The following is an 11,188-nucleotide window of genomic DNA, read 5'->3' as shown; positions in this document are numbered from 1 at the left end:
GGCACTCTTTACCCATCCTTGTGGTTCCCCAGATACACGATTAAAAACATGACAAACATTTGAGTCTTCAGAGACTTCTGTACTTTATTACCTCCATTATGTTGGAAACTCACTCCACTCAACTGCATACCTTGGATTCACAGAACTTCATGTCTTTCAACTCTTTAACTGCTTTTACAGAAACAAAACCAAGTTGGCTGACAAGGCAAACATTGCAGGAGAAAGGCATTCACAAGGTTTCAGGATGTCAAGCTCAGCAGAAGACTATTTGATGTTAAACAAAAATCTTTACTACAGGAAAGAACAGTGCACACCTGCTGTACTTACTACTCTTGCCTAGATTCACAAAGAAGTGTCTTGTTTCAAGGCTACTCAGTAAGAAACTGTCAAGTGAATTTAGACCCAGTTATAATGTTAATCTGCTAATGCAAGTATTTGTCTTAGTCCAATCTTAGTCCAACAGCATCATAAAAGGAAGAGCAAAGTGATGACAAATGGTGTTCTCTTTCAAGGCTGGAGAGTATTTCAACCACATTTTTCAAGGGAAATTACTGGTAACTTGTTTGAAGTGGTACTGGCTGGAATTTTCTCTCCCTTCAGGTGAAATGTTGACATAATGACTATTAATTTGGAGCCTGTTGTTTTCTTCTTGCTTGTACAGTGACTTGTGCACACAGCTCTCGGGGAGCATGCCCTTTGCAGATGAAGGTGTGCCAGGTATGCCATTCATACACATTCCAACTCAGGTCATTTGCTGCTTTGCTGTGGTATTTAAAGGAGAATACAGTTGAACAGAGCCATACCAGTGTGTGTTCACAGCTGCTTTGTGGAATACCTTTTATCCCTGCAGGCCAGAATTGATTTCTGCAAAGCAATAAACAGTTTTACTGAAACATTTCTGAAAGAAGGAACCCAAAAGTGGCCAACTCTAGCCTCAAAACCAAGATGACCTTTGGTGATGTGTATTTCAAGTAAACCACAGACCGATGTGACTGATGTGACTTTACATAACCCAGGTGTAGTATTTGCAGGTGGCTCATCCTACCATGCAAGGACAGCAATGGTCTGTGGTGAGCCAGGGACAGGTAATGAAAGCACAGTCACTTCCTGCAAGGATGAGCCCACAAGGAGCAGAACTAGTAGTCTTGACATGTGCAGCATTTGGGGTGTGTCATACCCATGTTATGGAAAGAGTGGTTTTCACATCATCAGGGAAAAGAGTATTTAATGGAGAAGAAATACACAGTTTACTAGAATCAGTACAGTTACCTGCAGGAATTACTGTAATACATTGCCCAGCCCACAGCAGAGGCATTGGTCAAGAGAAATTGGTAGAGAGAATGCCCTCACTGATGCAGCTGCAAAGGCCACAGCCAGGCACCCTCTGGGACAATGTAGTGTGGTGTTTCTGAGGGTTAACCACAATGAATGGCCAAATTTGACAGACTAAGACTATGTATAAGAAGGACTGCTCAACAGAGGAAAAGAGACCATTGGAACAAGTGGGAGGCAACTCAAAATGATGATGGAATATGGTCAGCTGTGGGGAAGCTGGTTCTGCCAAAGAAGTGTTTACTCACTGTTGCTAGATGATTTCACAATAAAGCACGTGGAGGGACAGTGGTAATAGCCAAGTACAAAAAGTATGGACAGCTCCTGGAATTTATACCACTGCAAATAAAACCTGGAACAGCTGACTGCTTGCCAAAAGTTCTCAAGTATCCGGCTCAGTTCAGAGTTAGGAGAGCCACCATGGGCCTACTTCCCTTTGCAGGGACTGCAAATAGACTCTGCAGACATGCCACCCACGGCTGGGCACAAGCATTTGCTAGTGGTAGTAGACAGCTGGGCAGAAACATTTCCAACAAGAAGGGCTGACACGGGAGGAGTAGTAAAAGCATTGCTGGAAGAAGTTAGACACAAGGTTTCACCATAACTGAATCAGAGGTGCTCATTTTACAGTGAGTGTATGATCAATCAGCTGTGTAAGTCTTTGGGGATAGAGAGGAAATTGCATATACCATACTGTCCACAGTCTTCAGGACAAGTGAAAAGTACATTAAAAGATAGCAAAAATATGTGCGTATACTCATTTGAAATGGCCAGAAACCTTGAATTTGGCTTTGGGGGAAACACCACGATAACTAGTAGTGCTAATACCAGTAGAAGTTCTCTGAGGGAGGCACCTGGCTTTACCAGGAATTACATCCCAGCTAAGACCAGTGTCTTGGACCGTCATGAATGCCTGACCCAGTGTGTTAACGCACAAAGAGTTTGAAAAGTGGGGGAAGTGTGCTCAGTAGTATCAGCCCAGCCCTCCTGAAATACAGGTACATGATATACAGCCTGGGGATCAAGAGTTAATGAAGAGATTCTCATGAAAATCCAACCAAGAACCTAATGGGAGAGACTGTATACTAACTATGTTCTTATTTCGTGGTCAGGGACACGCCCCGGGCAGATGAAGCTCGTTAGCCCTGAAAGGCAATCCATCTACGTCCTGAGGACCTCGCTGCCACCGTCCAAGCTTGCTTGGCCCCGGCAGATGAACCTTAGGATTAAAGGGTGGGCTCAGTTCCGCGCACACTGTGTCTCACCTAAAAAATCCAATGCGCAGGCTGGAAGGTGTAAAGACCTTCCCCGGATCTTCGCTCGCCATTATATTATATATTCGCTGGCCATTATATTATTATTATTTCGCTGTTAGGTGAGGAAAAGTGGTTACACTATTTTCACATTAAACAAGCAGTGAAATGATCAACCAGCTGATCACCAACTGACTTTTGAGAATCCTTCATGATTTTATATTGATAATCATTACTGCCTTATGGCAATCTTGTTAGCCTTAATTCTGTTATGTTTGTTACTTGGAAGTGCAGTGGTTAAATGCCTCCAAAGTTTTCTTTCTGGCTCCTGGATGGTCAGAAGGAAAGTTTCCTTAACAAATGTGGACAAAGCAGTGCTAACCCCTCTGAGCCCCCGCCTCACTGCTGGCCTGGGAATCCTTCCCACTTCAACCAGGAACCAAAACCAGCAGTTCCCCACTAGATGGAGAGCTAAGCACACATAACTGGTGTTGAGACCTCAGCTCTTGTGGAAGACAACCAGCACGTTCCCAGCTTTATTCTGTGATTCAACTGTGTTCATCCATAGCAAGCACTAAAGAAAAAATTAATTGACCTCTGGGCTTTTTAGATTAGTGAGCCTTTAGCTGTACTCAGAGCATGGTTACAAAGCTTGCTTGCCAGATGCGGGGCTTAGATTGTACTTGTACTTCAAATAATAGTCACTTGGTACAAGAAAGTTTTCCCTCCATCAGAGCTTAAGGTGACAAGTAGAGGAGTTAGCTTAGAGTAAGGAAGTAAACATTACCACAGGGCTTTGCAGGATGATTCAAAACAATATATATGTTTTTAAGTATAATGTGGGATTGAACTTGGTCAAATCCATCTCCTTTATTTTTTTTTTTTTTTAAGGCTTAGAGGCTTTGCTTTACACATGATAAATTACTTCTCTATGAAATTATGTTCTTTGCAGTAGTTACTACTCTAACTTTGCTTTTGGATTACCTTTTGCAACGAATAACAAAGTAAAATAGTTTACCGGACTGAAAACATCAGACTAAAACCTCACGAAGTTCAACAAGGCCAAGTGCAAGGGGCTGCACCTGGGTCAGGGCAATCCCAAGCACAAACACGGGCTGGGCAGAGAATGCACTGAGAGCAGCCCCAAGAAGCAGGACTTGGGGGTGCTGGTGGATGAGAGGTTGTGCACTTGCAGCCCAGAAAGCCAGTTATATCCTAGGCTGCATCGAAAGCAGGTTGAGGGAGCTGATTCTACCCCTCTACTCTGCTCTCATGAGGGCCCCCCTGGAGTGCTGCATCCAGCTCTGGGGTCTCCAACACAAGAAAGACATGGACCTGTTAGAGCAAGTTCAGAGGATGCCACAAAGACAATTAAAGGGCTGGAGCACCTCTCCTATGGGACAGGCTGAGAGAATTGGGATAGTTCAGCCTGGAGACCTTAGAGCAGTCTTATAGTACCTAAAGGGAGTACAAGACAGATGGAGAGAAACTTTTTACAAGGGCATGGAGTGACAGGACAAGGAGGAATGGCTCTAAACTGAAAGCGGGTAGGTTTAGATAAGATAGTAGGAAGAAATTCTTTACTATGAGGATGGTGAGGCACTGGAACAGGTTGCCTAGAGAAACTGTGGATGCCCCATCCCTGGAAGTGTTCAAGGTCAAGTCGGATGGGGCTTTGAGCAACCTGGTCTAGTGGAAGGCATCTCTGCCCATGGCAGAAGAGTTGGAACTAGATCAGTTATCGTATCAATCAAGCAATTGATTCATTTTCACAGCATAGGATGTATGGATTATTTCTGGACATGATTGAGGACAACGTATATTATTGGTTACCACACAGTTTGGGGTGGGTCCTAATGTGACTCTCTTTTTGTTGGCTTTCAAATACTTCAATCATTCTATACTTCAGGGTGCACAAATTCTTTCATTATTGTCTGCATGGAACTTTATTTCTGTATACAAAAGATTAGAGTGCTCCTGTGACTTTGCTTTTAAAACATACACTGTGGCTGCACACCTGAGCACCATTAAAGCATCATGTAATGGTTTTCACTGATTGTTGCTGAGTGTTTTCAAGAGCCAGGAAGCAGGAAAACTGCATTCCCCAGCACGTTCTGCCTAACTTGTCTCTACTATATATGGATAGTCCTAAGTGACTGCACTAACTATAAAATTTGGGGAAAATGGCGAGGTGTGGTATTCCTTAAGTGTTTCACATGGTCAAAATCCATGACCAGCTGTAATTTTCTGCTCTGAAGCACGGTGAATAGTCACTTTCTATAGTTAGTACTGCCTTATTCATCTGTATTGGGTTTAGCATTTTGTTCTGGCTCCTCATAACCTCTAGCACTATAGGCAGCAATATGACTTAGGTTTTTGTTCTTTGAATTAGCATGTTTATTATCTGAAAACATAATTGTCATTATATATTTCTACTTTACAGTAATGTATGAAAACAGAGCGAAGTAGTTGGAGAATATTTTAAAATTTCACAGCCTTTTAAGATGTCCTGTTACTTGAATGTGCCCCAAACCTCAGCTATTTCCTTTTTTTGTCATGTCCTTTTTGAAAGTGAAGTATGTCCTAAGATACAAGTTCTGTCATTCCTCAGCTGAGACGTCAGGCCTCTTGCAAAGCCTGTGCTTGTAAAACAATACACATTGAGTGATCATGAAGACTCACAGTAAGATTTAGAAAAATGGCAGATTTAAAATGGAAATTGTAGTGGTTGCCACCGCCTGTTTTGTGTTCCTATATTCACATCCATTTTGAAGCACTGTGGGGACTTAAAGCACTGATGTGGTACAGTTTTAAGCTTGAGATGAAGGCAAGTGTAGAAAAAAGAAGGCAATAACATTCAAAAGTATATCGTAGTGGGAGGCCAGATACTGAAGCACTGTTCAAATTCTGTCATATTAAGAAGCTCTTAGAGTTGTTTTCTAAAGCTTGAGGCAGGTTATTTCTGTGCTAAAAAGTTTAACATCTTCAAAAAAATTACCATAGCCAAACTTGATCCTAGCTCATATGTTTTGTTTTGTACAGAAAAAAAAGACAGTAAAAGGTAAAGTAAAATAGAATAAGGAGTTTCTGAGTGTAACTCTCCACTAAAGGCTTTTTCACAAACTTTTCAGAAACAGAAAGTAGGTATATATAGATAGATTTATAAAACTAAAGCAGTAGCTTGATATAAGACATTTTCTTTAGCTTAAAGCAGTGCTGAGACAGGAGCTGGAAACATTGACTTAAGTTTGTAAGCCATCTTTACCAGCAGCTGCTCAATAGCTTTGGCCTGTGGGGATTTTGCTAATGGAGCTCAATCCCTGTCCCCCTAACCTGAGGGCATCTTCTCTGATCAGATGCTTTCTCCTTCCAGGAAGAATAAAGATTACCCGACAGGGGAGGATTACCAGAGAGGGGAAGATTATTAATTCCCTGGAAGCTCTGTGGTTAGGTGCTGGTTGGGAATTCAGGAAGCACACCCAGCCAGTGGGTCTAATATAATAGGCATGGCCTGAAAAGGTACATTTGTACTGGAGGGGTAACTGAAGACCCAAGATGGGATCAAAAGGATTTGTGCTAGTTTGCGAAAGGTGTTACAACTTCTACAGTAAAAAAAGAAACAAACCAGCCTTTGATATATACTCCAGATTTACTTTGATTTTTTAAATGTTGTTTTTAGCTGGAACTTTCCTTTGAATTGTACGTAATGTTTCTCCTCTTTGTGGCATGTGTGAAGGGACAAACAGATGGGAGTTGATCACTGGACCAGAAGCTCATATTAGTTCAGGGCCCATCAGTATGCTTTCTATTCTGTCAGCAGTCCTAGGGAAAATATGTCAAAACTGAAATGAGATGCACTTCATAAAGAATTACAGGATGGGAATGTATTAGTTCGAGTCATTAGGGCTTAAAGGAAAACAAGTGCTTAGCAAACAAGCTAAGTAGAAGCACTAGTGTTGGGAAAAGTAATTGTGCAGGGGACAAGAGGTGCTGAACTTCACAGGAGTTTGTGATTTGCAAGAGTTAACTGCTCAGAGCTGATAGGATAAGAGTTAATGAACTGATCTCATTCTAGCTGTTGATTAAGGAATCCTTATCTGTTGAGGGCTTTTGTTAGAAACAGTCACAACTCAGCATTTCTACTCAGAGTCTGTAAGTAAACAGGTTGTAGAATGATATTTGTGGATGCTGCATTACAGTGAAGACAGACTGGTAAGGTGGGACAGTTTGGGTGGAGGGGAGTTATTAATGCAAAATAGACCTTGAAATGGCTGCATGCAAATTAGACGTAGGTATGCTAGTATTTCCTTGCTTTTTATCTTGCATATTGGAGCTGGCAGAATCATTAAGAGAAATAAGCCTGAAATTATGATACACATGTATTTAAAGATGTGTTAAAACATTGGGGCAACACAGCAAAGTGTGGTCAGACTGATTAAACAAAAGGTAAATGCCTTTTAGGAAGGACCTGAGGAATTTATGCTATTGAGTTCTTTCAGAAGTCCCTGGAGTGGGTAATTGTCCATTTTCTTCCGTGGAAAATGTATTTACTAAACTAGGGTAAAACATGCAGTAACAAATGGGTAGAGGTTGAAAATACGCAACTGTAATGAGAAAACAAAGCAGCAGTTCCTAAGAGCGAGGACTAAGCTGTGGAACTAACTATCCAGGGGAAAGGTATGTTTCCCCTGTTTTGCTGTCTTGAAACCCAGACTGGCTGCCTGGCTGGAAAGTGGCTTCGTCAGTTAATACTGGCTGAATTTAGTCCAGAGGCAATAGTGCAGTTTAAGGGTCTGATCTACAGGAGGTCAGACATAGTGACCTAATGGTCTGTTCAGACCTTAAACTTTTAGCAGCTGTGATTTGAAGGGGAAAAGGGTTGTACCCTACCAATTTCTGCACAGCAGCCATGGTGTAGACTTTAATTGTGATTCTTGTATTTGAGGCAGAGTGCCATCAGAAATGTATGGTCAGAAAACAAAGCAATCAAGCACATCAAGTAATAACTACATTAACTTCTGGGCCTGAGTGGAAGGTTACATTCTATTTGCCAAAAAGGTGTTCATATTTCATGTGAAAGTTTGGATTTAATTATTTAAATTCTTTGATCAAAAAAGTGAGCTGCTAGAGTATATGTTGCCACATGTGAAACACGGTTGTTGTTGCTGTGGTTTGCTGTAGTTAAGTCAGGAGGACACTTTCTACCTCTGGGTAGCTGTATTCCACATTCTTGCTTAGAAGTGATCTTACAGTTTCTATGTTTTTCACTAGTTAAGGAAGTTTGTGGGCCTGGGATAAAAGAGGCACCTAGCTTCTCAGTGAGTGCTCAGCTGAAGGAGATGGTGTATGCTTTTCCTGGGAGTTAGGATGAAGCCTGCACTTGTGATAAGAATTTGGTAAATACTTGCATCTTCCAGCAGTGATAGGACGCATTCCTTTGTTTGGAGATGGAATCATCCGTGGTTTTTTCATTTTGCTTCACTGGTGGTTCGAGAGTGGGGTTAGCTGAATCTGTGTGAGCTTGGTCTTTCTTGGTGGGGGCATGGCATCTGGTTTCCAAGCCCTTTCGGGATGGCAAGGCCTTTGGCTGGAGCAGTAGGACTGTCATTTAGTGACTGGGCACCTCTGGGCATGCTTTTGGACACAAACCATGGCTAGCCATGGAGTGCTTTCGGCGAGTTGGGTAATAGCTGAATGATGGCAGTGAGAGTGTCAGTGGTGTCTGGTCTTGGACACCTGAAGGGACAGAATGACTACTAAGCATTAGTTCTTGAAGAACTGTGTTGGATAGGGTTATGCACATGGGTACGTAAGACTTCTGAGTCTCCTAATCACCTGGCTTTTCAGTACTTTTATTTTCTGTGTTGCCTTCTTGCAGGAGAGTTACCAAACATGGCTGAGAAGCTAACAAAAATTGTGCCTTGTCTGCTAGTGAGAACTGTGAATGCTACTGGCATCTTGTTAGAGCTGATGAGGGACACAGCTGGATACCTGGGGAAAATTAAAGGGCAGGTGGGTGATTTTCAAATCAGTCTTCCCTACCTTGCACATGTATGAGCTGTTAGGAGAATGGTGGCTTTGTTCAGAAAAGCCTTCTGCTGTCAGCTAGAGCCTGTGGCATTGGGCTTACTCTTAACATGATTTACAGATGGTGATGCTGGTCATTAAATTGTCCAGCTGCTCTTTGAATTCCCACCAGCATGCTTCCTCCTGGCATTAATGTGAATAGCCTTTTGGGAGCCAGATTGGCAAAAGACCTCTAAAGGACAGAGATTGGACTATCAGCTGTAATGCTTCCTTGCACTGGACTCCTGCATAATTTTTACTTGGAAAAAAGGTAACTGACAATTCAATTATATGTCCTGATGTGCGGACAGTCCATTTCACAGCCAGTTGTTCCTCTTCTCTCTGCCTAAGGACAGATCTGGTTTTACCCTGATCTTACTTTTGTTGTCTTGTGACCATTAATCTCATTGCTGAGCTGTGCATGCACCAGCCTATACTGAGGAATCCTATTGTAGCTCATGGGGCAGTCAGCTTGAAGCTGCTGCTGGTAGGAAGAGAAGGTGTGGCAGAAAACTGTCTTATGCCAAAGGGATTTTACAAACCCACCTTTCCATCCTGTGCTGACAGCAGTCACTGGGGATGCTCAGGTGTGTTTATGCATGTTGAGGGAGCTGGGAAGAAAATAATATATTCATTTCTGATTATTTATTTTTACTGACATGTCTGACTACAAGAGAGATACCAGCCAGCTGCTACCTGCTCCTGAAGGTCTAAAACCATTCTGATAGTTAAAGGAGAAGATGGTTAAATATGTTCCATGTGCTCCTCCAGCCTAGTTGTTTCCCACACTTGTAGAGCGCTTAGGCATTTTCTTCCTTTTTTTACATACTGCAGTTGCTTCTGGCTGCCATCAGCATCGGTTGTGGTATCAGCTTGTACTAAAATAGGAGAGAATCTGTGCAAATGGTTGGCTTTTCTTTCTCATCAATACATGGCAATCAATTCCTAAGCTGCTGGGGCTAGCAGAACAAATCACTGCATTCTTACAAATTCCATTTGGGTGGGAAGCCCCTTGTACTTTGCTAGATTGATTTTTCCTGCAAGCACAACAAAGTCAGCAAATATAACGAGGTTGTTAGTTTCGGGTGTTCACCAGCTGTTTTGTGTGCAGGGTAGAGTTATGAACCTGTCCTGTGTCTTTGCTCTTAAACAGTCTGGTGAGCTGGGACACATGCCCTGGATGGGTTAAAGTTAACAACCCTGGCAGCTCAGTGTGCCATGTTTTCCCATGTAACAGCCATGGAGTTATGAAGATGTCCCAAAATGCTACAGATGCACGAGAGTAACAGTCTTTGTTTCAAAGGGGGAGTCTGTGAGAGGGAGAGACCCCAACCTGAGTTAGCAAAACTATATTTCTGAAAGCTGGTGTTGCATGAAAAGGGGGCATATTTTGACACTACTTCTACAGAAATATGCTGACATGGGCCTAATTCCAAGCAAGTGAGTAATCTCTGTATGAAGTGGATCACAAGGTTAAAGCACATGCAGCAGAAGCAAGTTAGAAACCAAGTGAAAATACCCTGTCAGATTACCTAGTAGTAAATGGTTGCTGTAAAAATGGCATTGGTTTTAGTACCTAAAATATTGTCTGACCTATACCCCCATAAAAAAGTTACTCTTTAAACCATTTAGTTGTTTTGGGGCATGTCTTAAAGAATCAATCATGTGCACTATTGTTTTTGCTTGTGATAAAGGCTTTTCTTTATTGCCTTGCACGGGATATGTTTTATTCATGTTTTCCATCAGTTGTTCTTTTGTTTCCTGGAAATGGCTGCTATGCATGGTGTCCCGGAGAGCCATTGCGTCTCCACACCTGGGAGTGTGAAATAACTGGGTAGTTTCCCTTAATGAGCAGCTGAGTCCCCAGAGTGGAATTTTCCGCTGCAAGGGGAAAGGCTATGTCTGCAGGATGCAGCAAGCCACTCTTGCATCTTATTCTGCCCACCAGACAGTAACTCCTGTGAGACTTGTGAGCAGAAGAACAAGATAAGAAGCTATGCCAACCCTCAGTGCAGGGTTTTGCCACTTTCTTTGGGTTTTGCCTTTATGACAGTCAGGGGCAGAATGTGGATTTCCATTTCAGAGTGTTTGTCTGCAGCATCTGTGCTGCAAAGGGCTTTGTATCACAGACACATCCAAGCTACTTAGTGAGGACAAGTTGGATAAAACAGACTGTGCTGAGTTCTGAGTTTGTTGTACCTCACCTTGTCCTACGTGCTCTACTCAGCTCAGTTAAGGCTCGCTTTTGTATCTCTTGACTGTACTATGTCATAATTAGTTTTCATGCATGGCTAATTAAGGGCTTTCATTTCTTTGAAATGTATGAGCTGCCTTCTCCATGAGTGCTGGTTTTGGCTGGGGTAGAGTTAACATTTTTCACAGTAGCTGGTATGGGGCTGTGTTTTGAGTTTGTGCTGGGTTTGTGCTGAAAACACTGTTGATAACATGGAGATGTTTTAGTTACTGCTGAGCAGGGCTTGCACAATGTCAAGGCCTTTTCTGCTTCTTGTACTGCCCTGTCAATAAGGAGGCTGGCG

The sequence above is a fragment of the Myiozetetes cayanensis genome, unplaced genomic scaffold (assembly GCF_022539395.1).
Source record: "Myiozetetes cayanensis isolate MyiCay16 unplaced genomic scaffold, myiCay2020 scf33, whole genome shotgun sequence".
Classification (NCBI taxonomy): Eukaryota; Metazoa; Chordata; class Aves; order Passeriformes; family Tyrannidae; genus Myiozetetes; species Myiozetetes cayanensis.
The sequence above is the reverse complement of the archived record's forward strand: the minus strand, read 5'-3'. Positions refer to the sequence as shown.